The 13,854-nt window shown below is 46.8% G+C and overlaps 2 long non-coding RNA genes across 2 annotated transcripts; one reads left to right on the top strand and one right to left on the bottom strand.

Annotated features, from left to right (window-relative positions):
- Window positions 1–728: 728 nt before the first annotated feature.
- Window positions 729–5,850, bottom strand: LOC129148606 (uncharacterized). Its single transcript, XR_008555599.1, has 3 exons — window positions 5,685–5,850; window positions 4,687–4,827; window positions 729–966 (listed from the first exon to the last, which is right to left on the bottom strand). It is a non-coding gene; the product is annotated as an uncharacterized LOC129148606 (long non-coding RNA).
- A 3,486-nt stretch (window positions 5,851–9,336) lies between these two features.
- LOC129148604 (uncharacterized) lies at window positions 9,337–10,129 on the top strand. The gene is made up of 2 exons (XR_008555597.1): window positions 9,337–9,778; window positions 9,918–10,129. It is a non-coding gene; the product is annotated as an uncharacterized LOC129148604 (long non-coding RNA).
- Window positions 10,130–13,854: the final 3,725 nt, after the last annotated feature.

Raw genomic sequence — 13,854 nt, 5'->3', positions numbered from 1 at the left:
AATAAATCTTTCCACATTTTTCAGCATGTCTTTAATTCTGTTTTGGACTAAATTGCTTTTGGACAAATTAAAATGGTGGATAATGAGAATGAAATATTTAAAAATCTTGATAAAAACAAGGAAACTGCTTCCCTGAAAATCTACCATCTTATATTCTCTCCAGAAATCTTTGTAAGTGTTTATTTCACCCCACACTCATTATTTATTACTAGAGGTCTGGTGCATGACATTTGTGCACTGGAGGTGGGGGGAGGTACCTCAGCCCTGCCTGTGCCCTCTCGCAGTCCAGGACCCTCACTCCTTACCGCCTGCCTGCTGCTCCTTACCGCTTGGCCTGCGGCTCCTGAGTGCTGCTGTGGAGGTGGAAGAGGCTCCCATCACTGTTGATGTGCTTGCCAGCCATGAGCTTCTGGTGGTCAGTGTGCATCATAGCGACCGGTCATTCCGCCATAAGGGTCGCTTAGTCTTTTATTATATAGATATTTATTTTGAAAAATTTCAAGCTGAGAATTTTTCTCATATTTTTATTTCTTTCATTCTCTAGTATATTGATAAAAATCCTGCCCTCCCCCCCCCCCTTTTTTTTTTCTACTGGGATACGGAAAAAATTTCATTCATTTTTTTCATCAACATTTACTGATCATCTGTAGTGTAGCATTCTCAGTTACCAGTAAGTGAAAAATTAAATTTGGGTGCTACTAATCTTAGTCCAATAAGAAAGGCAGATATTAATAAAGTAAACAAAATAGAAGTGTATAAATTATAACATTTGGTAACAAATTGATAAAATTATATGCTAAATAAAATCTCAATGATTTATAAAATGCAGTAGTAACCAGGGGAACTCGTGACTTATCTCAAGTGGAGTTTTGTCCTTCTGAACAATGTTCTGGTCCATCAGATGATGAAGTTCATTTTCTCCAGGGAAAGGTTTTCTTGTTTGTTTGAACACCATTTCTGAAACTCCTGCACTGAGACCGTAGTCATTAGTGAAATTAATTTCCACTGAAAACACACGCAGGCAATAAAATTGCACCTAAATTTCTAAAAGTCAGAAATTACAGACTTCAACTAAATTTTCTCTTCTTTAAGGTACATTAAGAAAATAATTTATTTGATAAATTTTTAAAAATAAGTTGCCAATTTGGAAGCTGAATTTATGACTGCACAATACTAGTATACTTAATGTACCTTCCTGCCACAAATGTAAAGTGACCAGAGGACCTTAGATGCTGTGGGGCCATCACAGCAGAAGACTGCCAGCCAGCGCCCCTGCCCTGTCTTTTCCTTCCCCCAGAGCTCTGCTTCCCGAAGGCCTGTGATGACAGTGAGGGGACAGAGAGAAGGAGAAGGACCAGAGTGGAGAGAAGAAAAGTCTTCTCGTGGGGGTGCCCCCCACCCTCTCACTTTCAGCTCATTTCTACTCCTTATCAGGCTTCTGCTCCTGCCCCCCACCCCCTTATCCCTCCACACATCACCCCAGGCTTCATCTAGCTCAGAACTGCTGCCCCAGGCTGCACCTGGAAACCCATTCTGAAGGGGTTTTAGCCCTCTCATGTTTGAACCCTGAGAGACAACTTTCAGATTCTTAAATTCTCCTAATTTGAGTTCCAAGGCAGATATTATCTGTATTTCAAAAGTCATCTGGAGATTAGTGATTCTCTTGAGAGCCTAATGCAAGATTTTAATCTCTCTCAATTGGGCTTAAATGGTTTTTGTTGCCTGAGGCAGAAACCACTGTGGGCATTAGAGGCTGAAAACAACATACTGGCCAGACAAGAGAGATATAAACTTCCCTAATAATAAAAATAATAACAACAACAACATCAACAACACACTAACAATACCAGTAATGGTCAACACTTACTTATCACTTACAGTGTGGCATGCATTACACTAAGAGATTTCATGTATGAAACATTTGATCCTCATACAGTCCTAGGAAGGAGGCATCCTTATACCTATTGTTCAGATGAGGAGATTGAGTCACAGAGTGTAACCTGCTCAGCCTCACTGCACTGCCTAAGGCAGCGGTGAGCTCAGAGGTGAGCCTCTGCAGGCCCAGTGCTGGCCTCCCTCCACTGAGAACTGCACGGAGGACACGGAGAACTGCCTGGTACAGCCTTCAAAGCCGGGACTGGAAATGTCAAGATTAGGACAACATGCTTTAATGAATGTGATGAATATATTATAATGTAATAAATGTCTTAATTTTTCATTCAACACATATTTATTGGGTACTTGATATGTATCAGGCAGTGATGTAGGAAAATTCCTACCCTAATGGGATTTAAATCTAAATTGCCACATTCAAATAATTGTATTACCCAATATGGAAAATAGAGAAATATTCACTAATAATAAACCACCTCAACATAGCTACTACTATAATTTTCAATATGTTTTCCAATCTTTTCCTCATGGGTATATTTGTTTTTACCTAACTTATTGATATACATACAATTTTGTTTAAAATATATTAGAAAAGCAAAGGTGTTCATTTTTAAAAACTATTTTATTTATCACTTATTAGATTTTTATGGTATTATATTTGCATGTTTTTTTTTAAAAAGATAGTCTCAAGGCAAAACACTTGGAGAGTGCTTCCTAAGGATCATGTATATACAGTAATTTTAAACTTTTATAAACAAGGGCTAGTACTCCCTTTTCTTAAAATTTAATTATAGTCTATTGCTTTTTTTTATATCCAATTACTGAATATAATACGAGGCTGGCAGACAAGATCAAAGTATAATGCCCAAGAAAAGAAAATCCTGATTGAGTAAGTGATTAACTAGTGATGGAATCATTAGATTACATTAACTATATATTACATTATATTTACCACATCTTCTAGTGGAGGCATCATTATTTTGTACACATTTTCAAGATGTCTAAACTTCCAATTTTCTATGTTCTATTTGGTTTCTTTTGCATCAAGTTTCTATCTAGTTCGTAGTACATTATTCAAAGGAAAAACATATGAAAGTAATCTAGATATACTCTAGGTCCAATAAACCTATTAAAGTTCCCAAAAAAATGCAGATATTTTGCCTGTTTTCCAACCAGTGTTATGGATGAATGTGTTATGAATGAATGTATTTCAATGAATGTGTTTTATTCCAGCTCTGAAATTTAAGTTTCTTCTGATTCACATTTCAATCAATGTACAAGATCTTGTACAAGATCTTCATCAATGTTGACAGGTGATTGTTTGAGGCTATAACATGTTGGCTGTTTCTTTCTCCAATTTTCTTGATTTAGTGCTCCCCAAAAAAGGAAAGGATAAGGAGCTAGTTTCATTAATTACCATGCAAGAGCTTAATGTTATATTATAGTCAATCCATTACATTAAAATATGTACAATTGTAGGAAAAATGAACACATCTTTGAACCAATTCATAGAACAACTATGCCTAGATTTAGGTTCTGGGTTTTACTATGAGACACTATAAAAAGAGGCCTATCAAACTGAAACCAAAATGCAGGTTCAGCTGCCTGCCCCAAGGAAAGTCAAACTCCTGAGACAGATGTTGGTGCAAAAGGAAAGAGGTTTATTCAGGTGCCAAGTGCTGTGAGAAGGGTGGACTTCTGTCTCAAAGACCATTCCCCCTTCCTGCTCAAGCCTGTGGGTCTTATAGGGATAGGGATGGGAGGGCTTTTTTCTATCCAATTATCTTTCTAGCTTTTGGTGCCCTGGGGCCCTCTCTCAGTCATTTTCTAGCGTTTGGCTCACTCAGACCCTGTCCATTCATCTTTCTAGCTTTTGAAATGCACAGAGTAAGAATCTTCCCTCCGCATCCCACCCCACCTTAATGTTGGCTGATGGGGGAGACTCCCCCATGCTCCCTGTCTACCGTAGCAGAACAACCACTTCAAGTGTAGAGATCACCACAGCTTTCTTTAGCCATCATACTTTTCCAAATCAACAGAAAGCCTCGTTGTATTATAAGGCACTGAGTCTTAGCCCCCCAGGGCTCCAGATTGAAAAGTGTGCAGATGATGGTGCAGACTTCCCTAGCACTCTCCATGTGGGTTGCCCGATTCAGACCTCCTCTCCTCCCTTTCATTAAATGATGTGGTTTCATTTCCCTCTGCTCAGGGTCTTATTCATAGAAACGTAATCACCAGCACATCCTTGAACTATCTCTTTCATCCCCTCCTCCCCCGCATCCCATTTTTTTACGGTCATAAAATCTACCAGATTTTATTGTTTAACATTAAGAAAAATATAACAGGGCTTTCTATAAAGATTTGGCTTATAGTGAAGTGAATGCCCGCTCACCTGTTCCACAGAATTAATAATCCTCTAAACCAACACTGCTCTGTGCTGCACCCCGATCTGAAAACCTCCAACCATCGCTCATAACCTTATGTCACTGGACCTTCTGAAGCCAGCATCCAAGCAGTGCTAAGAGCAGCTATGTTTTATTTAAAGGTCATTAAAAAATATGAAATGTTGCAAGACCAAGTCTTAAACTTTTCTCTGGTTAAATTAGCATTTGTGCTGTAGCCTGGTATCAAATATTTACTAATCAAATCGGAAAACCACATCTGAAATTGAACAAGATGCAGAAACCATAAAGAGTTCTTGTTGCTCTCCCCACCCACCCCATGACTAGCCACCCCTTCTAAAAAGGAGGAAACGGCTCAGGGATTAGATAACTCTGTGATTAATGTCATGACCTTTTAATTTGTGTGATTCCAAATGAGTCCGCTGTGATTGAAGAGTCAGGGTTCAGACTGAAGGCAATGCAGGCGGATGAACTGCAGGACGTTTCTGTAGTGTTTGCTGTTAAGTAACCTCTCTGAAAGGCAGGTAACTACCTGTGGGACGATGAGAGGGAAACAGAGTGAGATTTCTTTGTTGCTGCAGGCTGGCTAACACCGATGATATAGCAAATACAGAACCAAAAAATTGCCTGGAAGTAACTCCGTGGTTTGAGGAAAGGTAACTGTTGTAGAATGGCTCTGAACGTGCCTTAGAGCCCCTGTGAACTCCCCTGTGCTCATCAACTTCCCTCTTCTCCAATAACTGAGGAGCCAGGCTCTCACAGGAGGGAAGCAATGGCACAGAGGTAATGCGGGTTTTCGGCCAGTAACACCACCATTGCATATGCCCCCAAGGTTTCCTGTCCACACACTTATTGATATGGGGCTGACTCTTGGCTCTGTTTCCTACTTTTGATAAAAGGACCAGACATTCAGAGTTGAAGTCTGAGACACAGATATCACCTTATATCTTTCTATCTGTAATAGGACTTGTGATAAAATTTCCTACAGTATTGTTTTATTTCTTTGGTTAAAGAGCATGCTACCTATAAGACCAAAGATTCTGGTTTAATCCCCATATAGAACCACCAGTTCCTCCTTTCCGTATACACTTATGATGGGATTGTTTCTTAAGTCAGATCTCCTCTGTGCGTGCTACTGCTTACATGCAAGGACGAAGAAAAGCTGGGCTGGCCTGGCTCAGTAGTTGAGTTTCGACCTATGGACCAGAAGGTCATGTTTCAATGCCCTGTCAGGGCACATGTTTGGGTTGCGGGCTCGATTCCGGGTGGAGGGCGAGCAGGAAGCAGCTGATCAATGATTCTCTCTTATTATTGATGTTTCTATCTCCCTCTCCCTTCCTCTCTGAAATCAATAAAAATATATTTAAAGAAAAAGCTGTGGGAAGATACCTTAAATCCACTGATTCAACTGGGAAGTTTATGTTTTGTATTATCTCTGGATCCCATCAAAACTTGATTCCAATGAATGCCGCTTTCATTTATTCATTTGTTCACACATGCATCAACTATTTAATGAAGTGCCTAGTGTGAGATAGAAGACAAATGTGTTGCAAAAGATTCAAAGACGAATAAAACAGCATCCATTATCAACAACCTCATGTTCTAGTGAGAACCCAAGACGTATCAACTGTGAATTATAATACAATCTGATAAGTATGACAGCAGAGATATGCATGAAGTATTCCAAGGATATAAAAGAGTTGTACCTAATCCAGATGGGATAAGAGACAATGAAGAATTTTGAATGACAAGAAATCTAAGAAAAGTTTTAAATGATGGGCAAGGATTATCAAATTGAAGGTGGGGAAGGAAGTCAGGGCCAGAGGAATCTGGAAGGAGAGAAGAGCATGAGCACAGAATGGCTATTTGGGGACACAGCAAGAAGTTCTATGTGCTGATTACAGAAAATGCAAGGCAGGGAGGGGAGAGGAGGGGGCAGGGTGAGCAGATCTTGAGGTTTTACATGCCAGAACAAGGGGTTTGAACTTCTGGTGGGCTATTGAAGGGATTTAAGTTGCAGTTAGTTCTCAACTGGGCTCATTTGTCCCTCACCCTCAAACGCCGCCTGCCCCAAACACACAGACCCCTGCGGTGTGGCCCTCTGACCTGATGTAGGACCAGCAGGTTAAGTTTCACCTGAAGGGGCTAAGCCTCTTCCCAGTGGAGCAAAGTCCATGGTTACACACAGTTTGCGGAGGAAGGTGTCCTAATTTGCTGAGATTTGTAGCAGAATTTGTTGGTGGCTCTTGTGAATCCCTGGGCAGATGCCCCAACTGCAAAGCTGGCGTTTGCCCTGCCCAAGCACAGGCACCGTTGCTCTGAGCAGGCGCCTCCACACACAGTCCTGGCTCCTCCAAAGTGAGAGGGGCCCCCACCTTGGGGGATGGAGGCAGGTGTTTGACTGAGAGTAGACATTTCTCTGTAAAAATGTCTGGTGCTATCCCACGGAGCACTACTGTTTGGGTCCGGGGGTGCCCAACGACTCAGTGGGAAGGGGGCCCGTAAGCCTATCCGGCCATTGCAGTGTGTGCTGCCCCATCACTGGATAGCGGGGCTGCTAGTGATCTGAGGGCATGTGGTGACACGGTGGCCTCTCGTCACAGGTGAGACATTTCCCTGTGAGGGCACCACCTGTGTGTGGGCCAGGCGGGCCGCAGCTGTACTGATGGAAAGTGGGAATAGCAGGTCCTCCCATCAGGGGAGGGATGTTGGACCCGCCCATAGCATCACCCGCATTCTGCACAGGTGGTCCCGGGGCTTGGAAAGAAAGCACAGCCACAAGTGGGACCTGCATGGATAATGGAGGCCTCACAGCTAGGAAAGCCCCGGTGGTCTGAGGAAAGGTGGGGACAGACGTGCCTGGGGACATACCTTCATTCTCCACAGTGGTGGCTGCTGCAAGTGCAGGAGGTTTTCCATGTCCAGGCGGCCGCAGGGGCACTGATGGCCAGTGTCAACACTATCGCCTCCATCTGGTCCTGGGGTACCCTCCCCATCTCCACACAGCCTGTGTAATCACAGGCTGGGCTCCAGGGGTCGGAGTTCAGGTGGAACCAGCAGTGTATGCACGCACTGGCTGATGCCTGCTCCTCCTCCTCAGCAGCCAGGCTGCGGCCAGATGGTCCCTGGTCTTATGGCCAAAGGGAGATGTAGAAGCAGTGCTGCGTGCCTTCCTAGGTCTATCTCTAACGTGGATGCTCTGGATGCTGGGGATGAGTGGGCCTGGGGTGGTCATACTGACCCCAGGACTCCCACCATCCACGGGAGCCGCAGGACCCATAACCACAGGTGGGCGGGCAGGTGCACCGCAAACTGAACTGCCGCTCCCAGTGTCTAGTACCTCCATGGCAACGCCAACGCCACAGGGTGTAGCTCTGGGCTAACAGGAGCGCTGGGGAGAGAGGGTCCCTTCTGGGACCAGGAGGAGTCCCTCAGGTGGGCTGAGGGGTGGTTGGGGCCAGTGGGATGGCCTGAGGAGGGCAGCAGTCCTTCAGTGCAGGTGGGCCGGTGGGGGGACTGCAGGGTCCCTGTGCTCCACACTGTATTGGATTTGGTAAACTGGCGGGAATGTCAGGCTGGAGTCAGGGTAAGTTATGATGGTACAAGCATAGCAAGGGAGCGTGGTGTCCATTTCAATGTCCTCATCATCCGAGGTCAGCTGAGAGGTGAAACCTTCATTCCCCCCGGCTGTGATGGGAACAGCGACCTGCCCAGTGTGAGTGGCCCGGGGCAGGGGGTCTGCCATCCCTGAGCCAGGAGGGGAGGAAGCAGGGGCAGACTGAGTGGCACCGCAGGCAGCCCCAGCCTCTGTGTCAGCGCCCAGGATTGAGTCAACTGCAAGGCAGGGCAACTTGGGAGGCGGGGGCAGCTCCCCTCGGTCCCACCGCAGCGGGGGCAGCGGGAGCTGGAGAGGCAGGGACCAGGTCCTCTTGCAGGCCTTCCTGGTGGCAGAGGCCGGGGGAGGGTTGCTCCTTGATGGCTTTTGAGCCTCCATCTCCTCGCACAAAGGTAGTGACTCAGGACTGCTGGGTGGGTGGTCTCCCCCCTGCACTCCCTCTGCGGGCCTCTGTGGCTGCAGGAAGCAGCCGGGGCTTGGGTTTGGCTGTGGAGCAGGCTGGGCATCAACTGCAGGGCCTCCGCAGGAGCAGCGCCTGGGTGACAGCGGGGCGCCCCCACTCCAGCTGCCTTGCGGGTGCTGGGCACTGAGGGCCAGAGGCCCGGGACTGCTCTTGCTGGAAGGGAGGACGCCCGTGGTCTCCGGGGTCCTAGATGTGAGTGGGGGGGCCCCAGCGCTGTAGGGGCTGTCCTGGTCACCCTGTCCCTTCCTCTGTACCTGATGGTCTGGGTTCTGTGCCCTCCCTTCCGGGGGTTCTTCTTGGACCTTCACCTCCGTGTCCTGCAGACAAGGACGTGGGATGGTCCTGGCTGGTCTGGGCTTCACAGCCTGGACTTCCTGCCCGGGGAGAGCAGGTCTGCCCCTTGGAGGAGGGATGTAGACGGTCCTGGGGTTACGGAAACACAGTCTGGGCTTCCTTGGGGGGTCCTTCCACCTCATCAAGGGGAGGACCCCCAGAGGGGAGCACCTGGTCTGGGGGAGAGGACACGGCCTTCTCCCCGCTGTGTGCCAACCAGATGCTGTAGGTGCAGGGCCCCAGGGGAGGAGCCGGTGCCCAGGGCCCAGGGCAGGTGCAGGAGCCGCGGGGTGGGCGCGGCCAGGCGGGGCATCCTCCCTGCGCACAGGGAGAGCCACCGGGCGGTGGGCACCAGGCAAGGCCCGGCGGCGGCGGATGAAAGGACGAAACCTAGAAAGAAAGTTGCCCATCGAGAGGCAGCTGTGCGCTCAGCGAGCCGAGGTCAGAGCAGAAACTGGGAGAGCTTCTCCTTCGCTTCCTACTCCTCTGGGCTCTCGCACGCACTGAGCCAACTTCAACCAGGAGCTCTGATGTCTCCATGGAAACGTCAATGGAGGGAGGTGCACGTGCCAGTCCAGCGAGGGAGGAGAGGTCAAAGGGCAAGGGGCGGGGCCTCAACCACTGGCCAATCCCCTTCTGACTCTGCAGCACCTGGGCCTCCAGCTGTGGGGCAGGTGCTGGGCACCTGCTGGCCCTCCGGGAGGAGCCTGTTCCAGACACCGCGGCCCTGCCCTGACTGGGGGCTGCACCCCCACATCCAGAGCAGAGTTAGCGGGGACTGCACCCAAACACGCTGCCTCGTGAGTGAGTGAAAGGGAGTCTGTTCCCAGGAGTCTTCTTTGGAGGGAATCCCTGTCCTTGTCGGGCAACGGAGGGGCCGCAGGGGAGCATCTCCCGGGCCGTCTTTGAAGCCAGCACAGCACTCAGAGCCTTTGAAGTGGCCAGAGGACACCATTAGATGCTCTACCGCCTGGTCCTTTCATTTCACCTTTCAATGGACTGGCTCGTGAAGAAATGGTTGAGCCCTGAGGTGTGGCTCAGTGGATTGGAGCATCATCCCATCACCTGAAGGTGGCCGGTTCCCTTCCCATCACAGCATGCACTTGGGCTGCCTGTGGATGCAGGTCCCCAGTCAGAGTGCAGGCAGGATGCAAACAACTGATCTCTCTCTCTCCCTCTCTCTCTACCTCCCTCTGTTCCACTCTCTCAGAAATCAGTAGGAAGAAATATCTTCGGGTAAGGATAAAAAAGAAAAAGAAAAGAAAAGTTGAAGTGACCTTTGCTTTGGGGACTTAAAACCTTTCCAAGTACCTGGACTTCTTTGATCTCAGCCCTGCAATGCATATTTGAACATGTCTGACATTAATTTACTAATCATCTTCCTTTGAAGATTAGGCATTATAATGGCATGTTTTAATGTGATATTTGAGAGCATGTTTACCGTTTAACCTCCCCCGACACAAAAAAATAGAGCCCAAGACAGCAGTGATGAATACTTGCATTAAAGGTTATGTTGTATTTCCAATTAAATTGCCCCAAAGTGAGGAAGTTTGATTATATTTCTACCAATGACACTAAATACTATAACATCCTGTCTGACACATACTAGACATTGATTAAAAAAGAAACTGGCTATGCTGTCGGCGGCGGGAACAGCACCAGGTGTCTGACCCGTGGTGTCAAACAGGGCCTGGGTTCCGCTACCTCCATGCTTGAGTTCTGGCTAAGAAAAGAATTCATAGCCAAGACTCAAAGTCGCTAGAGATTTATCAGGCAGCAAAGAGGAAGTGCACTTCAAGAGAAATGTGGAGTTTGTGGCTCAAAGAACTGTCCTGGGGAGTGAGTGGGCTAAGCCTCCTCTTAACCTCTCACAGTACTAGCATGTGCGTGTGGGGTGGTAGAAGGTGGGGTTGTAACTGCTTTCCCCATCAAACTGATCTGTCGGGGTCTGTCCAGTTGTCTTCTGTCCTTGTATGGACGTCAGATGGGGCTTGCCTCCAGCCCCCTAGTTCTCCTCCAAGAGGTTCTACCACATGCCAAGGAAGAAACGGTAAGAGAATCTAATCTGTGTCCAGAGCCCTGGCCCTTAGAGGAAGGGACAGGGTCACCCCCTCCCCACAAGGTGGGGGGCCAATGGGACTGTGGCCTGTCTGTGCTGACAGCCTGTGCCAGGTTTCAGCAAGAGCTCTCGGGCTGAGACCATGCGTGGGCCCTGCAGAAAGTGGCCCGCGACCAGGTGCCACTCCTGGCATGATCTGGTGCCTCCAGTCCTGGGAGCCGCAAAGTCAGAGGTCGCCACCCAGTGGCAGGACCGCAGAGGCTGGCGGGGTGGGGAGGCTGCCCAGAGCTTAGGACTGATGCTGGCCCAGGACTACACTGGCAGAAGCGCTAGGTACCTGATTTTTTAAAAAAGGCGAGGAGGTAGGTGGAGACTCTGTGCAGAGGGACCAAGGGGGGAAATGGAAAATGGGGGACATCTCTAATAGTGTCAATAATAAATAAATAAATACAAATTAAAAAGTTACTTTGGAGCAAAAAGAGTTGGTAATTACTACTACTATTTTTTTTTTTTTTTTTTGGTAAATTAATCACAATGATATCTTGTTGTTTTTTTTTTAATTCCTCACCTCAGGATACGTTTTTGTTGATTTTTAGAGAGAGAGGAAGGGGGTGACAAGAAAGAGAAACACTGATGTGAGAGAGAACATTAATTGGTTGCCTCCTGACAGCAGATCGAACTGCAATGCAACACAGGCACGTGCCCTGACCTGGAATCAGCCTGCAACCTTTCTGTGTATGGGCGATGCTCCAACCAACCGAGCTACTGGCCAAGGCATACCTATATTTTGGGTCAGATTGGCAAAAATATAGTTTTTGATGTGCCACAGAATTTTAGTGATTCGTTTATATGTGCCATGGGATGAAAAAAGTTGAAAATTGCTTCTTTAGATGATACAGCCATTTTAACAATGTTATTTCTTCCAATTCATGAACATGTATTAATGCTTCATTTCTTTGTGTCTCCTTCAATTTCTTTCAACAATGTTGTGTCATTTTTAGTGTGCAGCTTCTTCACTTCCTTGCTAAGTTTACTTCTATGTATTTTATACTTTGATTGCAATTGTAAATGGTATTGTTTCCTTTATATCTCTTTCTGGTATTTCATTGTTAGTATATAGGAATGCAAATGATTTTTGTATATTGATTTTGTTTCCTGTGACTTTACTGTATTTATTTATTGTTTCTAAGAATCTTTGAGTGGAGTCTTTGGGGTTTTCTATATATAGAATCATGTCATCTGCAAATAGTGACAATTTACTTCTCATTCCCAATTTTTTTAAATGCCATTTATTTCTTTATTTCTTTTTCTTGCCTGATTGCTCTGGCTAGAACTTCTAGTTCTCTGTTAATAACAGTTGTGAGAGTGAGCATACTTGTCTTGTTCCTGATCTTAGAAGAAAAGCTTTCATCTTTTCATTGCTGGGTATAATGTTAGCTGTTGGCTTGTCATATGTGGTTTTTAAACATGTGTGTGTGTGTGTGTGTGTGTGTGTGTGTGTGTGTGTGTGTGTCTATAGTGTTATATTTAAGGAAAATATTTATTTGGATCAGAATAGTTAAATATTAGTTGCCAGCCTTGTCCTTTAAAAGTAGGAAGAAATCACTCATTCCTAAGTGTGGTGCTGAACCAGACCATCCCTCGGATACCTTTCTAGTTGGATATTTCAAATTTCTCCAAAAGCTGTCTATGTAAAGATGTATGCAGATACCTGTTCTCTTTTGTTTTTCTCTTGGAGAAATATAGCAACCAACCATGTTTCAGTTGTGGGAATCAGGAACCACTTTTATGTAGCTGGAAAATAACATATTGCAGGGAGACCAGATATTATTGAGACTAAAAAATGCAAATCTTAAAACACTACTATATAGACTAGGAAATATTTCTTTAGGACAATTCTTGAGAGGAGAAAAATTCTTGATGTATAATAGGCAAAGTTGTTAATATTGACAGTATTAATGATTACTTTAACAATAATGGTGTTTTTCCCCTGGGTTATTATGTTTTTAACAGATCTGAAAATGTTTAGCATTCACAAGATATTAATATTATATATAGATATTAATATATAGATATTATATATATAGACTAGAGGCCCAGTGCACGAAATTCGTGCACTGGGGAGGATGTCACTCAGCCCAGCCTGCACCCTCTCCAATATGGGATCCCTCTCATAATCCGGGACCACTGGCTCCTAACTGCTCACCTGCCTGCCTGATTGTCCCCTAACTGCTCCCTTGCTGACCTGATTAACACCTAATTGCTCCTCTGCAGGCCTTCTTGCCCCCAAATACCCTCCCCTGCTGGCCTGATCACCCTCATGGCTTTTATTAGTATAGATATGACCCTGCACAGAAAATTTTACTAACCCTGCTTTACAATAAGGGCTTGACGATTGAATCATTAGGACCAGACACCAAGATTTCCTTTCTTTGAATAGTGGAGGGAACAATTATCTTGTCTTTAAGTTGCCCCGAAATTAAAATGAGATAATAACTTAGAAAAGTATAAAAGCGGAGGAACCAAGATGGCGCCATAGGTTAAACACCTAACCTGCAGCCGGGCACAACAATTTCAAAAATACAACTAGAGGTCAGAACGGACATCGTCCAGAACCACAGGAAAGTTGGTGGACTGAAATGCCCACAGCTGGGGGGAAGGAGAAGGCCACGGGGACAGTCGGGGAAGCCGTAAAAGCCTGAGGTATGGAGAAACGGGCGGAGACACGAGCACACGCGCCTGCGGGGAGGATGGAACCGGAGAGGAAGGGGCGGCTGATGACCTGGCCGGCGTTCACTGGCAGGAAGGAGATAAAGGCTCCAGAGTGCGCTGAGCGCCGGCTCCGATTGCACTGAACCCCATTCCGGGCGAAACCCTGGGAAACTCACTCACTTTCGCTACTCCGCCGCCCCCGCAGGCCGCCCGGCCCGGGACGCTGGGGACGCCGCCGCAGCGGCGGCGCCCGGAGCCCGGCGGCCTCCAGCACCCGTCCCCGCCGCGCAGCCCCTGCGCGCCTGGTGCCGCGGGGCGCGCGCCCCGCACACCGGACGGAGGCCCGGGCGCCCTCTCCGTGCACCTCCCGGCGGCG

The sequence above is a fragment of the Eptesicus fuscus genome, chromosome 3, assembly GCF_027574615.1.
Source record: "Eptesicus fuscus isolate TK198812 chromosome 3, DD_ASM_mEF_20220401, whole genome shotgun sequence".
NCBI classification, from domain to species: Eukaryota; Metazoa; Chordata; class Mammalia; order Chiroptera; family Vespertilionidae; genus Eptesicus; species Eptesicus fuscus.
The sequence above is the reverse complement of the archived record's forward strand: the minus strand, read 5'-3'. Positions and strand labels throughout refer to the sequence as shown.